The sequence below is a fragment of the Onychostruthus taczanowskii genome, unplaced genomic scaffold, assembly GCF_017590055.1.
Source record: "Onychostruthus taczanowskii isolate IOZ18803 unplaced genomic scaffold, ASM1759005v1 scaffold3, whole genome shotgun sequence".
Lineage (NCBI taxonomy): Eukaryota > Metazoa > Chordata > Aves > Passeriformes > Passeridae > Onychostruthus > Onychostruthus taczanowskii.
Window position 1 is genome coordinate 3,645,527 of NW_024500349.1, and position 15,871 is coordinate 3,661,397.

Genomic DNA, 15,871 nt, shown 5'->3' on the forward strand with positions numbered 1-15,871 from the left:
CAATGAACTAGCAGGAAAAACACAGCCCTGGGCAGCTCCAGTGACCCTCATCACAGAACCATTGGAAATGAGCTCCCCTGTAGAGTTTCACTTTGAAGAATGCGGAGTCTGCTCAAACTCAACTCATTTGCTCAGGTCCCGCCATAGTCACCAAGACTTACACATGTTGACATACATGCTCACACCTGAACCTAGCATCAGTGGCTCCAGTAACACGTAAAACTGAATGGCATAAGCAAATTCTATAAGACTTCCAAACTTATGTAATAGTTGTTATCTCTTCCCCTCCTTTTCCCAACCTTAGTCACAGGGACATCTCCAGACTTCTCAGTTTGTCAACTTGGTTTCTAGCCAGATAGGCATCTTCAGATCTTCTGAAAAAATATTACTTCCACTCTCTGGAATAAAATTTTCTTCTCCTCTCTCTCAAGTGTGAGGCCCAGAAGAAAACATGAATAAGAGCTTCCAGTCGAAATTATGAGAAAATATTTTCACAATGTTTACAATTCTTGGCCTTATTCTGTCAACAATAAATTTGTCTGAGGCTGAGGGAGAACAGGACAGAAGGATGCTCAGGAAAAAGAAAAAAAGATAGTGAGTAAGCACCTGCAAAGACCAATGTGTGCCAAAAGACAGGCACTGTGTTAAGGGAAAAGTGGTGGACAGCCATGGAAAGAGGAAACACAGGCAAAAAAGGCAAGCCAGAAAAACAGAGATCTGCATTCCAGAAGCAAAGAAGGTATTGGGCCAAGGGACAGTTAAAGCAAGTCAAACATCCTACAAAGATATAGAATCACAGAATATGCTGAATTGGAAAGGACCCACCAGGGTCACTGAAGTCCAGCTCCTACCCCTGCACAGGACCATCCCCAAAGATCACACCATGTGTCTGAGACTGTTGTCCAAATGCTTCTTCAACTCTGTCAGGCTGGTGCTGTGGCCACTTCCCTGGGGAGCTGCTCCAGTGCCCAGCCACCCTCTGGGTGAATAACTTTTTCCTAATATCAAACCAAAACCCCTCCAACACAGCTTAATGACCTTCTTTTGGGTCTTGTCACTGGTCACCACAGACAAAAGATCAGCACCCACCCTCTGCTTCCTCTTTTGAGGAAGCAGAAGGCTTTTATAGACTGCAGTGAGGTCTCTCCTCAGTCTCTTTTCCAGGTTCAACAGACCAAGTGACCTCAGCCACCCCTCACACAGCTTCCCCCTAGATGGTTGCTCACCATCTCTGCAGTCCTCCTTTGGACATTCTCTAATACCTTTATATCCTTCTTATATTGTGGCACCCAGAACTGCCCCCAACACTCGAGGTGAGGCCACCCCAGAGCAGAGCAGAGCAGGACAATCCCCTCCCTTGCCGGCTGGCGGTGCTGGGCCTGATGCCCCCCATTACATGGCTGGTTCTCCTGCCTGCCAGGGTATGGCTCATTCTTATTCAACTCACCAGGACCCCCATGTCCCTTCCTGCAGGGCTGCCTTCCAGTCATTCTCCAGTCTGTCCATACTTGATTGACCCACTCCAGGTGCAAAACCTGGCACTCACCCTTGTTAAACTTTGCAGTTGATCATTGCCAAGGGGTCTAACTTTGTCTAAATCTCCCTCTGCAGGGCCTTTCTGCAGTGAGCTACAACTCACACAAACCTCCCATAATTAAAAGTTAATTATTTTTACTGTATTGAAAAAATTGGGGAAAAAAATTCTATTTATTGCATTAAAGCCCTTCTTGTTGCTTTTGTCTTTGGCCTTCCTCAAAAGATCCAGTTCCAGGTGGGCTTTGTCTTTTGTAACTGCATGCTTGGAAGACACATCTGTATTCCTTTCCCACTACTTGTTCTCAATTCTACCTTCTATATAATCCCTTTTTATGTTTGACTCTTGTTAGGAAGTCTTTGTTCATCCAAGCAGGCTTCCCAGCACTCCCTACTATTCTTTTCCCCCTCCTTCTCCTTTGCTAGCCCCATTCCTTGCCCTACTCCCAACACCATTTGCAGACTGTGGTTGAACATAACTTGGCTAGAGCACAAACATGTGCTCTGCTGCTGCCCATGGTACCACAGAGAGGGTGGGGGGAACCTGGCTGGAAGGCAAAGGCTATCTAGAATTAAGAATGGAGTTGATGGAACACACAAAGATCCCTGTAGCATGGGACTGGGTTTCTTCCAATGGGGTGGGAGAGTAACTAATCTAAAAAAAAGTATCAATACAACAACCCCAAAAAAAAAAAAAGTCAAATAACTATGGAGTTCAATTTAGATTTTAAAACTCTCACTGGAAGCCAACTCCATGTACAAGTTTCACATTATAAGTACTTTAAGTCCTGCCAACACTTTCATCCCAGGGCAGACTGCAAAATGCTATGTAGCACTTGGGAGCAGTTCTTCGCCTATAAGGAGGTATCTTTGGAGCTTTTCAAGATAATAGCAAATTGCTACACTTAAACCAGAGAAATTACACAATGTCACAGCTCTGATGGTCAATTAACTAAAAATGCAAATCATCATTTAGTAATATGGCATAGTAAAAAATTGCCAGTAGTTACATATGTTCTGTGTGGTCATACTACAGACTAGTAAAATTAACTTGAAAGTAATATCCCATTTCCATTACACTGAGTCATCTGAGAGGACTGGGAGCAAGGGAGAAAGGCAGCTAACACTTCCCTCCTCTCCAAGAAATAATAACCAAATGCAGTAATTTGTAAAAGTTTCATACATCCATATGACCCCGTTCTCTCTTCACAGAAGAAAAGGCTAAGGAAAGCCACTGCTTCTCAACACAAACCTTTCCATTTTGACAACTGCAGACTCAATATACAAGGAAAAAATTAACACTTCTGAAAAATTTACTCACTTGTGAGAGTCATTTAGACATCTAGCCAGCCACTTCACAAGCCACTTATAATATTTCATCAAGAAATTATTTAACAAGACATTCAAGAAGTTGTGTCCAGAAACTGAGTGCTGGATGGAACACTTGTCCAACCCCAGTTCATATCCCTGCCATCACAGGTGACCATAAAATATGACCCCCTTCCTTAAACTGAGAAGTCTGAGTTTAGTTTGAGTTAGAATTCATAGAGTATAAGAAGACATGACCTTAATGACACAATCCAGCAATGATACAAATGCATTGAATGCAAGGAAAATAATTTTTATCTTAAGATGGCAAGTGAAGCAGTGATAATGCTGCACAATGGAATGCATGACAAGTTATTCCAAGTACAACATGCTGTTAAACATGTTTTGCAATACCAAATTATACATTATCTGGTACTGTGGAACTTCACTTAAAAAGTCACTGTCTGAAACAAAATACAATGCAACATAGTGCCAACTAGTTTTCCAACTTATAAAAAGAGATATTGTGGGGTTTAGGGACTGATTCCATATACAGTTTGCATTACAAAGCCTCTCATGCTTTCTCTACGAGATCTTTTTGCTCTTCAATTTGTCCTTTCATAATCCACAATTTGGGGAAGTCCTCATAATGCTTCAAGGCTTCCTCACAGAGCTCCTGGGCTACAGCAATATTCCCAAGCACACATTCCAACTTCACAGATTTCATGGAGACCCTTGCTGTGGGGGCACTGCTGTGAGTCTTTGCCTCCTTACTCTTTCATACTCATTGTTCTCTGACTCAAGCTTCATGGCAGCCAGCCAGATGTCCTCACTGTTGGGGTTGCCCTGGAAAACCAGGGCCAAGATGCTTCTGGCTGCTGGCACTTAGATCTCCTGCCAGCTACTTAGATTTAGCTTCCATGAGCCACAGCACTTCTGCTTTGGGACAGTGAGAAACAGTTCTCTGCAAAATAGCCTCCAAGGATTCTCCGGATCCATGGTTCTTTTCAAAGCAGGCTGCTTGCAGCCACAAGCTCTTCTTGCTCGAGAAAAATGCAAGGAATAGGCATAAATGGCTCAGGCATGCTCCAGAGCACTATAAGCAACACAACTGTTTGCATTTCCATGCAGGTTGGTTTTGCTCTTCATCTTCTTCTTCATCTTCCTCTTCTTCTTCGATCCCAATCCCAGTCACAGCTCGCATGATTGCCTGGCATGTGGATACACTTCCAGCTTTATCACATTGCTCAGCATCTTGTATCTGGTGCTCCCTGTTGAGTTCCACACTCAACAGGGAGCACCAGTTAGACCTAAGATGTGATGGCTCTGTCAGTGACTTTCCTCATCATCTGGGTGTTTCCATTGGCTTCCTCCAGTTTGGCAGCAGTAATCCAGAAGTCACAATCCATCAGAATATTCCCCTGGGCTTTGTTAAGTACTTTATGAGCATTCTCATGTCTCCAGCCTTGCCAGTGCCATGGCAACCATGGCTCAGCATTGGTTGGACAGGACTCCACAGCCCTGCTCAACATGACCCTGGCATCCTCACGTTGCTCCAGCTCCACAGCTGTTTTTCCCAAATACACCACGTTTGGAACATGGTCAAGGGCTCTCCCAAGGACACGTTTCTTGGCACAGATATCCATCTCCAGCTCTGCTGCTCTGATATAAATCCAGAAAAACTGGGGAAGGTGCTGGACAGCGTGGGCCACAACAGCCTTGGCTGTATCTCCAGGCTCAAGCCGAGCAGCTTCCAACCAAATATTTTCAGTCTTAGGGCACATCTCTGTTCCTTTCAAGATGTGGTCAAGCCACCTGGAGTTTGCCAGTGACCTCCTCCAGTTGGTCTGATGCCATCCAGGCTGGTGGATGATGAGGATTGCTCTCTTGGACAGATTTCAGGAATAAACAGGCTTTTTAAATTTCATCAATATCTCCTCCATGTGTGGGTATCATGGAATTCAAGTCTGTCAAATATCCTTTCAGGTCCACTATAGTCTGGCCACTCACAGAGTCTGACACATGGCTTAACCTTGTATCCATCAAGATGTTCCTGGCTTGGCCAGTCTTCTTCATACCCAATTCATATGTCCCAGGTGTCATCAAGACTGGTGTCATTCTTCCTGGGTATAGCATATTCATTGCCCCTAGATATGGAGTATTCAATCCACCAAACTGTGTCTGTTGTGGGTCCATGGAAGTACGATTCTCTCCTTACTGTAAATGTTTTTCAAATAAGCTGTCAGGGACAGGAGTCAGCTTCTCATACCAAGGATTCCTCTGATGCTTGCTCCTGGCATCACCAACCTCTGGAATACTCAGCCACTCCTCCTCAGTAACCTCTGCTAACTTCCATTTCAAGTCTGAAAACTGCCACTAAATTTTAGGTTGTTCCATATGGTATTTTCCTATTTCCTCTTTTTCTTGTTGCTCCCTTCTCTCTTTTCTACCTTCATCCATCCTCTTCTCCAAAGACACATAAATAGCACCTGTTTCCTCATCATCTTTTTCATAGGGGCCACTTGAGAACAGGCCCTCAGCATAGCCATTGAAATCACCAAAATCGGTGTTATTCAAGTTCTCATCTTCATCATCAGCTGTCTGGTTCGACTTTGTCTGGTCCCCCACAGTTCTCTTCCCCAGCGGGGCAGGTTGGTCATCCACAGGGTCATTGGCACCACAAGCAGGCCTGATGTCAGAGTGGGTGGTGAAACCTGTGGCTCTGCAGCCCAGCCCCAGCATGTAGCCCAAGAGTGTAGGCATGTCCAGGATTAGCTTCTTCCGTGGTGTCCCATGTCCCCAAAGCACCCAGTTTATATATGGCCAGATTCAGGCAGAAACAGCACCTCCTCAGAGTGGGGAGTTTCACAATGGAATGGTGTCATTCTATAAATCATAGCATATTTTGGGGAGTCCTTGATGGCTTAGGTGGTTACAGCTGTCCAGTGGGGCTGTTGAGTCTTTAGGGCCCATTGGCAGAGAGAACCCCCTTAGGCTGGGTGTAGTTATCACAGCTGAGTCAATTTGTGAGACAAAGAAACACTACCTTGGTACCAAGGGATTGCCTCTTTTCCTTATCAAACACCCAGCTTGCAGCCTTAGGGCTGGGTGTGCACTGGGCAGCAGCTGCAAACAACCCACTATTAACACTTCATCAGGAGTAATGCAGATGGAGTAGAATACATAGCTCAGTTACACCCTACAATGTAACCCAGGACACCCAGAGAACTGAAAGAATAGTTTTTCTGTGACACAAATTTTAATGATGAATACAAGAGACAGACTTAACAAAGATTTTCTTTAGAGACAATTATAAAGAAATAACATTAGCTTTTAATATCTACCAGTATAAATACCAGGGACGAATCCCTGAAGATGTTTAATTTTTGAGTTACGTATATTGCTACAGCTGATCTCCTAGAGGGACAAGGCTCTGTGATACCCTATTTCAAAGTCATTTACAGTATTTCAGCTGGGAGAAAAAAGCTTTCCAGAAATGAATTAAAACTTAAAACGATGAGTTCAACTTCATCTCTTAAGTTTAAATATGTCATGCACCAAAATTCTCATCTTCTTTGAAAGCACTGAAGTTTAGCCTCCCTTCATTTTCACTTTTGAGATACTCACATGAAGGGCTTTGGGTTTGGGTCCATAGTGGGACCAGTGTTATTTAATATCTTCACTAATGATATAGATGAAGGGATCAAGTGTACCCTCAGCAAATTTGCTGATAACACCAAGCTGAGTGGTGCAGCTGATACGCCTGAAGGACAGGATGTCATCCAGAGGGACCTGGACAAGCTCGAGAAATGGTCCATGGGAATCTCATGAGGTTCAACAAGATCAAGTGCAAGGTGCTGCACCTGGGCTGGGGTCACCCCCAGTGTCAGCACAGGCTGGGGATGAAGGGATTGAGAGCAGCCCTGCCCAGAAGGACCTGGGGGTGCTGGTGGATGAGAGGCTGGACATGACCCAGCCATGTGCACTCACAGCCCAGAGAGCCAAATGTTCCCTGGGCTGCACCAAAAAGCAGCATGGCCAGCAGGGCAGAGAGATTTTGTCCTTCTGCTCTGCTCTGGGGAGAGAGACCCCACCTGGAACACAGCACCCAGCTCTGGGGTCCCAGCACAGGAAGGACATGTACTGTGTCATTTCTGCTTTATAAGGCTTAATACTTAATGTATTTATAAAAACAGTATTCCTTCAATAACTTCATGACAGCTATGGTTTTGTTCTCCTTTCTTTTCCTACCTTTTTCTGAAGGTTTGCCTGTTTTTCAGAGTACTGCTTAAAACCTAACAACTATCTTCACATTATCATCCCATGATCCTACAATTCTTATCCAGAATAATGTAATTTGTTTAGACTCACCATTACACATGCATAGCTGCAGTTAATTTCTTCATATGCATTGGTTTATACATATCAGCATGAAATACCATTATCGTTTTATCACTCAAATATTGCAAAATCCCTGCAGACTGCAAAACTTTTGGCAGTTCAACTAAATAACTGGTTTTAATACATCATTTTTTGATCCCTCTTCCATGCCTTTCTCTCCTACCTGGAGGGTTGGTTGCTATTCCCCTCTAAGTCTCAAAAATGGATATTTTACTGTTTCTGCGTGGCATACACAGCACACGTGACAGATGTATAACCATCACACAAATCACAATGACTGGAAAATCTGATGATAGCAAAACACTGGGCTAAATGGGGGCATGACATGAGATTAAACAAGCGGTTGACAAACTAAATAGAAACACTCAAGGAACCTGTGATTTAAGAATATTTTTGGTTCTTGTGATAAAATATGAGAGGCAGCTGTGAGAATCATCTCCCCTCCTTCCAGCTCTGTCTAGAAGTCTGCACTACCTAATGAACAAGGGTTTCACTGCAGTCACCTGTACTTTTGTTCTTTACTTATCAAATTGGCATAGAATGATGATCAGCAAAAAGGCATGTCAAATCTCAAAGTGCTGCAATGCTGAGTCAAGTAGTCCCAGGAAACAAGCACCAGAAGTGCAGGTATTGCACTAATATTCATCTGTCCTCTGGTTAAATACAAAGGGTTGGTTTTGACCTACAAAACCCTTTACAGTCTGGGTCACTACCCCCTTGCAGACTGCTTTTCTTGTCCTCTTTTATCTCAGTAATTCAGACAAGAGGGTTGCATTCACCTGGGCATTCTCACTGAAGGGCACTTCAGTCCAGAAACTGATAAAGCTTTAATGCATGTTGAGCAGCTTATCTATTTTCCCAGGACTTCTTAGGTGAGAAATAGAAAGAATCTCAGGAGGAGTGAGCTGCTGAAGATAAAAAACTTCAGAAAGGACAAGAGAAAAAAGCCTCTTCCACATACTATTAAAGATACTTCTACGAAATACAGTTAGTGGTGTCACAGCTGCTGCAGCTTCAATGTTCACAGAGCACCCATCCCCACAGAGTATTTCACCCAAGAGGTTTTTCCCTCCCCAGACCATCTCTTTCTACACCCCTAGAGCTGAACCCCACTAGACTATGTTCTAAAATAGACTCCCTATTGTCCTATGATCTTATTAAGTACAAGAACATGAATTTTCATGTGATGAGCACAGTGGCTGCAGAGGGCTGGGATGGATTTATACATAAAGAGATTTATTCAAGAGCAAATGTGTGGCCTATAAAAAATTCAAGAATCCTCCAAAGTTTTAATAATTTTAAAAGGAGCAATATGTTGATTTTAGAGGGTGGAATGAATTTTCCTTACCTTGTATCAGATTTTCATTAATTTTTTGAAAGGAAATTTTAAAGGAAACATGCTGTTTCCGTCTACCAAATTCAAATTCAAATGAAACTTCCTTTGGTTAAATGACACAGAAAAAAATATATTGATTAATTTACCTAGCTTTTATTTTCTTGTATCAATTTATCTAGCTTATATTATCTTGTATCAAGTTGAAGAATCCTATTACATGATGAAAGGGAAAAATTAAGGTCTATGACAAACAAAGGGAATGATTCCATAGAACTGACAGGTTGAAGGCTGTGAATAGACATCTTCTTCCACTTAAATCACCACTACAGGACTTATAGCACAACATTTCAAACCAAAAACTCTACAACACCCTTCATTTAGTTTTGCATGAGAGCTCTCTGTAGTACTGAGGTGTGGGAGGGGTGTGCTTCCAAACAGTGAGAGAAATTTGGGTAGAGATGGCCTCCCAGTTGAGAGGCTCATCAGCTTTCCAGGGGCTGAGGTGAGGCTGACTGACTGGTATTTCCCTGCATCCTCCTTGCCACCCCTTCCAAAGGTCTGGATAATGTTTGCTTTCTTCCAGTCTCTTGGACTGATTATCATCTCCTTCCAAAGATGATCATGAGCAGCCTCCCTGTGGTGTCCACCAGCTCTGTCTTCCATTTGTGGATGCACTAAACCCACTTGCAAAATCTTCTGGGGGGAGAAAACCCCAAACCTGGTACTATACTCAATTTGTGACTGATTTAGCAGGAGATTACTATGAAAATTATTCTTACTGTACCATAAAACAAAGTCAAACCCCCTTGAAGCAATAATTCTCACAATCTAAGATGTCCCATGACTGTCTACATGCAGGTAAAATTATAATAATGTACTTACCTTTTTTTCCTAGAAAAAAACAACAAATTCTCAACAAATGAGACAACATGAGCCATATGGTTCATGGACTAAACTATGTAGCAGTTTCTCTTTCTTAGAAACTTCTTGGAAGCAGCAGACTCACTGATGCTTGATTATTCTGTTGTTCTTTCAAATAATGTCTTCTTAACTGACACTTAAAAATAAAATTAGCATTGTCCTGGCAGCTTAGTCATTAAAATAGGTATTCACTCTACTAGACTCTTAATAGTATTCACTCTAGTATTCACTCTACTAGACTCTTAATAGACAGAGAAACAAAACCACTTACAAGCATCAGGATCAAAACTTTTGTTTGTTCACAAAACCACTTACAGCATCAGGATCAAAACAAATGTTCTACCATGAAAACCAATAGTGCATTTAATTATGAATAGCAAGTGGAAAAAGAAGTTTAAAATAGGAGAAGCAGGATAACATAGAAATTATGATTCCCCAAGAGTGTTCCAAGGACAAACTGCAACCTAAAGTTCAACTGAGGAAAGGTTTGAAGGCCTCAGAAATGTAAATGCTGCAGAACACCTCGTCTGAGGTATGATTCCCAACAGAAGTGGTAGAGCCTTTATGCATAAGGTACTCCAGCATAAAATTACGGCTGCTGTATGACAAAATTTTAAACAAAAATTATTGAAAAAATCCTTAAATGTTTTTATAACTTATAATGAGAGTTTATATATCTAACAGAATATCCGTCTATCCTCAGAAAAGGTTGCAAAAATAATTTAAAATTTCAAAAGACAGTACTAGCAGAAACAATTGCTACAGCAATGAAAATTCAGACAAGAAGAATTCAAAAAAAGATTCCACTGAAAGCCACAGTGATATAAAAAACCCAAGAAAAGATCCCTTTTAAATGTCTTATGGCTGCCTTTGAATTTCATATGCCAAACACAGATCTGACACTTCCAAAATAAACAGCTTCTATTTGAAATGTTGCAATAAAAATACACACCTCATGCTCTACACTTATACCAGGGGTGTTTATATTCCTGGGGAGTCTCATTAACCTGTGTGCAGCCAGTATGTTGAGAGATAAGCATACAAAAGGCTGGTTGCTCTTTAACCACCCATGACAGCACTAACCACCAATTACAATACATGCACAGATGGCTAATTGGGATTATCACAGTTTTCACAAGTCTGGGAAGGGGGACACCACCTTTCCCAGTTCCTCTGAAGTTAGTACCAGCAGCACAGAACCAATCCATGTGTTGAGGCCCCTCGGGTCTTGCCCTACCTGGTCAAATGAAAACTAAAAACTTGTCGTTTACATGATATGCTCAACACTCCTGATTAAATTTTATGTAGGTCTTCAGTACACACATTGATTTTATCTCCCAGTTACTTACGAAATGCTAAGAAGATTGTCACATATGACAAATTCTAAACATTTGAGAACAAGTGCAAAGTTTATAAGACTTGCAATTAATTTGTCAGGAATGGCAACACTGAAACCCCATGAAAATAAATGCAAGAAACAGCTTCAAACTAAAGGTGGCATTGTGGTTCAAATCTATTGTATGTAACATTATTTCTTCCTCTAAAATACCTGATTATATAGATCTCTCTCACCTGTATTATTAACAGGAGGACTAGATCACAGGCTTCTGTAATTAAGTTTAAAAAGCAACAGCGGTAACAGCTTCCATTCCAAAATCAGCTGTGTCTAAGTTCTGCATGTCTGTGAGTTTCACATCTATTTGCTGAAACAGAGCAGGGAGACTGAGGACTCCACAGAGAGATCTGAAATCCTTAAAGGACCTCCAAAGATCATCTTCTCCCAGAGTTCTGGACTCTTGTCCATCTCCCTAAAACTTGCTTCTGATCCTGCCTTTGCTCCTAGCCCTCCATACCCACTTACGCTTTCACCCTCCACATATACCCATACACACCATTGTGCTTTTCCAATATCTTCTTGAATCCTCCAAATTCCTTGTTAGGATCCTTTCTCTTGGAGGATATTTCACATATTAGAAGCACTGAATACATTCAGGGGAAAAACAGCATCCTTGCCCTTACAGTCTCCAGGCACCTCAGGTTATGGCCTGAATCCTCAGGGGATATGTCCAGGAGCAGTCTGACTCTGTCCCTTTCCAGATAGAAGCTCCTTTTTGTGCTTTAGCACATGCACAGTTAGGTTAGCACAGGTCCATTAAGGAATTGCAGTGTGCTTTTACAATAGGAAATCCTAGAAAATTTCAGTCATGCTTTAACGAGTCTCCAATATGCATTAATTAAGAGTATTTTCAGCATGCCAATTTCAGGAAAAGCTGGATAAAATGATAAAAGCAGAAGAAAAATCTTGGGAATAAAGTCTAGCCCTTTCCAAACTTTAAGTGTTTGAGAAAATGAGGATGTGTAATTTCTAAAATTACCAATCATTCCTACATGTCCTTAAATTTTCTGAAAATTGGTATATGCAAAGTGATGCTGCAAACAGTGTGGCTTGCAGAATGCATGTGCTGTCAAGTCATGAAAATAGTTCTGTCTGCCTCAACATGGACTCTGGGATGCACCTGTACTCCATGAATACAGAGAGAAAGCAAGCAGAATAATTTGGAAATTTTTTCAGCATAAAGAATAAAGGGTGCCCTCCATCTCATTCTCAAAAGTTTATACTCATTTTTTAGGCTGGGCTATTTCTGCTTCAAACAAGCACTAAACCTAAAATGACTCAATTTTTTGATAGGCCTTTTATTGACCATGTATTTTTTAAAAACAGCTGGCAATTAGGCGTCAAGAAATTTAAATCTATCTTTAAAAAGTACAGCTTAATAATATTGGCTCACTGAGGACTACCTATTAATATGATTGCCAGCAAAGCTGCCAGTAGTATTTACAGAGGTCTGAAATAAATTTTTGTCCTATACTGGAATAGTTAGGCTATCCTTTTCTTCTCCTTGTTCTTGCCTACTAGAAGCAGATGCCTTATCACTAAAAAATGGAACAGTCTTTGCAGACACATCATTCCCAGGATCATGCCAGGCCAGAGCATTGGCACTTCCCAAGCCATTTCAAAGGAGATGAAGTAAGAAATGCTCTTTCACAAGACAGGGAGAGTTTAGTACATGAGAGCATGTACCAGCCTGGGAAATACAAGTTTCCAAGGTGGTAAGTTGTTTTATAGGATCTCAAAATTCAAGGGGTTTGGGCTTGGGATTTGTTTGTGCTAAATTAATATTTTAGCCTCTCTTCTGGTTCTGTCAACTGCATTCCCCTAAAGCTCAACTTCTGAGAGGGCAGGGGGAAAGTTATCATTGAATATTAAACTGCATAATATGGCATAAACAGCAGCAAACCACACAGATCAAGTGCATCCCTGAGGTCACTTTCAAGAAATATTAATTTACATTTTTTAATTGCTGCTTTTCATTTCAAACCCAGGTAATATAAACAACATTAAGCCTGCCCTTATCAAACAGATGTTCTTGAACCAAAATCTGAAGTTAAAGTAATAAAAAACGAATACCAATTAAAGATATGAACACATTTCCATACAATGCACTAGGAAGCCTGTATATTAGTATTAGAACAAAACACCTAAGAGGAGATTTCTAAAAATACAAGTCAAAACCAGACAATAAAAAACCCCACTTCATTATATAAACATAAAGTTTAAACCCACAAACCCAGGTCTTCCTTTAGCAAAGGCGAACCCTTGAAGATACATGAAACAGGACCATTAATACACACATAGAGTGAAAACAAAGACCACCACAAAATAAAGCCAACCCTCAAAAAACTACCCAAAAAACCTCAAAACAAACACATAAGTTTCTATCTAAAGTGCCACATGCATTCCCTGAATCATGTTACGTATAACTGTGATTACTTTAATTCATGTAAATCCTTTCTGAACTAACCCAGATGTTAATGTAAATTCGGCATAAGTCCAACTAACATTTTAATATGATAAAAAATTTTGACTACTCCCTTTTTCTTAAAGTAAACTATTACAGCTAGGGAAAACGTAGGGTGGTGCACAGTTATCTGTTAGTCTGCAGTGCAGTATGTGGTTTTACAATAGTAAAGTATCTTTAGAGCAGAACCAAGCAGTAGAAAAAGGGCTTTTCCTTAGACTGTCTGATGAAGGCCTTTATACTTAAAATATCAGAAATAAAATGCTCTTTCACAAGAAGGTGCCAAATTTTAGTCTTGGCAAAAGTTAATTTCATTGTTTTGGATCAAAAGGCTAAAAAAACTCCACGAATCCAAAAACCACATACAAAGGATAAAACTTCTTTGTGCTATGGGAGCAAAGGAATGCAAGCAATACTGAATAGCTTTTGTCTGACTTCATCTTTGTATTTTCAAGGCCATCCTCCCTAATATCCTAACATCTGAATATCTTCAAGATGTGCTAAGAAATCTATCTTCAAAATCCACTGAGAAAAATACTAATTTCTTTCTCTGTCAGATGGAAAATTAAGGCTCAGATGTTTAATAACTTGCTAAAAGCATCGCAGCACTTTCTCTGACAGAAGAAACAGTATTTGAATACAGGTTGGTTCTGAGGTTAAAAGTACTGTGAAATCTAATGGATTCATTTAGACCTTGCCTTTCATACACATTTTATACTGCTATCAAATTCCAATGAGAAGATTTCCTTCGGTGTCACGTTAATGTCTTCCACTCAATAGAACAACCTTAGGGTTTTAAGGTTTGCTATTAAACTATTACTTTGGCTTAACACCAGCATCAACAATTACTATTAAAGACACGGAATAAAATTAGATCTGAGGCATTGTGCACTATACCATAAACATGTCATCTTTACTACCTCCTTTCACATCTCCCTTCCAAAAACATTGCCTTCACTTCCTGCAATCTATTAAGACATGCTTCTATCATAACATTCCCTTTATAAAAGAAATTATGTGTCTTAGTAAGCGCTGAACTGCAATTGATTGCAAAGCAGCCATGACTACAGAACACTTGCAATATTTTAAAAGCCATAGAATTCACTCATGCCACAACTAGAGCAAACACTTCAAACAAAACCTGCTGTAATTTACTCAACTTAATGGGAAAAGTAATGTCACTATGGAAATGTGTGGACATTGCACATAGTGCAAGGTCAGTCAGCAGTGCTTCATCTCCATAATGTCTTGCTCCTTGTAGGCATTTTTAAAACACATCTCATATAGTGGATTTTTTAAAAATTTGTACCAGAAAATTTCATGGTTGTGATATAGAACAAAAATATAGAAAGCATATTTTTAAATTTAACTCAGTCTATGAGCTTCCTGGATCCCTACCCAAGTGCATCCCTAAATTGACAGACCTACAGACTCAGACACACGGACATTTGCAGAGCACCACACCCCAGTCAGCTCAGAGGCTCACACTGCCCTGGTTCCATGCCACCTGACACTGCATGTCACCTGTCCTCACTGACCCGACCAGCATTGCTCCAAAAGTGCTTGAGCACATTTTGCATGTGTGATACCAAAACGCTTCTGAAGCAGTTTTAGAGTAGGCAGTTCTAAAGTACTGCCTCCCAAGCTTAAGCATTAAAAACCTACATCCAACAGTCAGTTAAATTTAAATCATTTCAACCTTAATTCCTCTATCATATTTCACGAGAAACATGTTATGAAAAAAACCCTTTTTTTATCTGCTCTCAGAACTAACGCTGCCCTTTCTCCCAAAATTTTCAGTAGAACATGAACATTGCCTGACTTAAAGTCACCAAAAATTTAGCTTAACCTTCATGAGTAGCAACTGCAGGAAAAGGCTCCAAAGAAAGATAATGACAAATCCAGATAGAAGTAACATTTTCATGGTTACTAATGACAGTCAGAAATCAGCAGAAATGCATTTCATTGAGCTCCCAAGAATTAGCATTAGTGGATCAGCATTAATACAGGCAATAAATTTGCAAAGTGTAATGAGGTTTCAGAAGACAAATAGGAAAGCCAATGCACATGACTCCAGGCTTTGTTTCACCTCCCTCACAACTGTAAAAGTCATGACTTTAGTTATCAGTGTACATTTTATATAACCTGCATGGTAGCCTCAGTTCTTAGGGAGGAGAGGGCTGTGTTTTCTTTTTTAAAATTTCTTTTATTCATGTAGGGTTTCTTGTTTTTACACAAACAGAAACATAGATCAGACATGGTTACATAAGAAGCAAAAAAAGGTCATCATGGGAAAACATTTTACAGTAAGTATATGATCTTGTTGAGCAATGGCAGCATTGAATGAATATAATTTAAAGCATTTTCTTTACTTTGTGCTATAAAAAGAAAACTACATCCAAATGCAAATTTGGTGACCTATTCTCAGACCCAACAGTTGCTGGCTTCTTTGATGTGCTGTGAGTCCTCAGCTAGTCCTTTCTCTACAGAATATTGTTAGATTGAAGACTTA

At 40.5% G+C, this 15,871-nt stretch overlaps 1 protein-coding gene and 1 pseudogene across 3 annotated transcripts in view; both read right to left on the reverse strand.

The window, feature by feature from the left end:
* The window catches only part of CDK14 (cyclin dependent kinase 14), a 315,608-nt gene that overhangs the window by 249,702 nt on the left and 50,035 nt on the right, over nt 1-15,871 (reverse strand). The gene's annotated exons all lie outside the window — the stretch shown is intronic.
* Nucleotides 3,404-5,604, reverse strand: LOC121338128 (annotated as a pseudogene).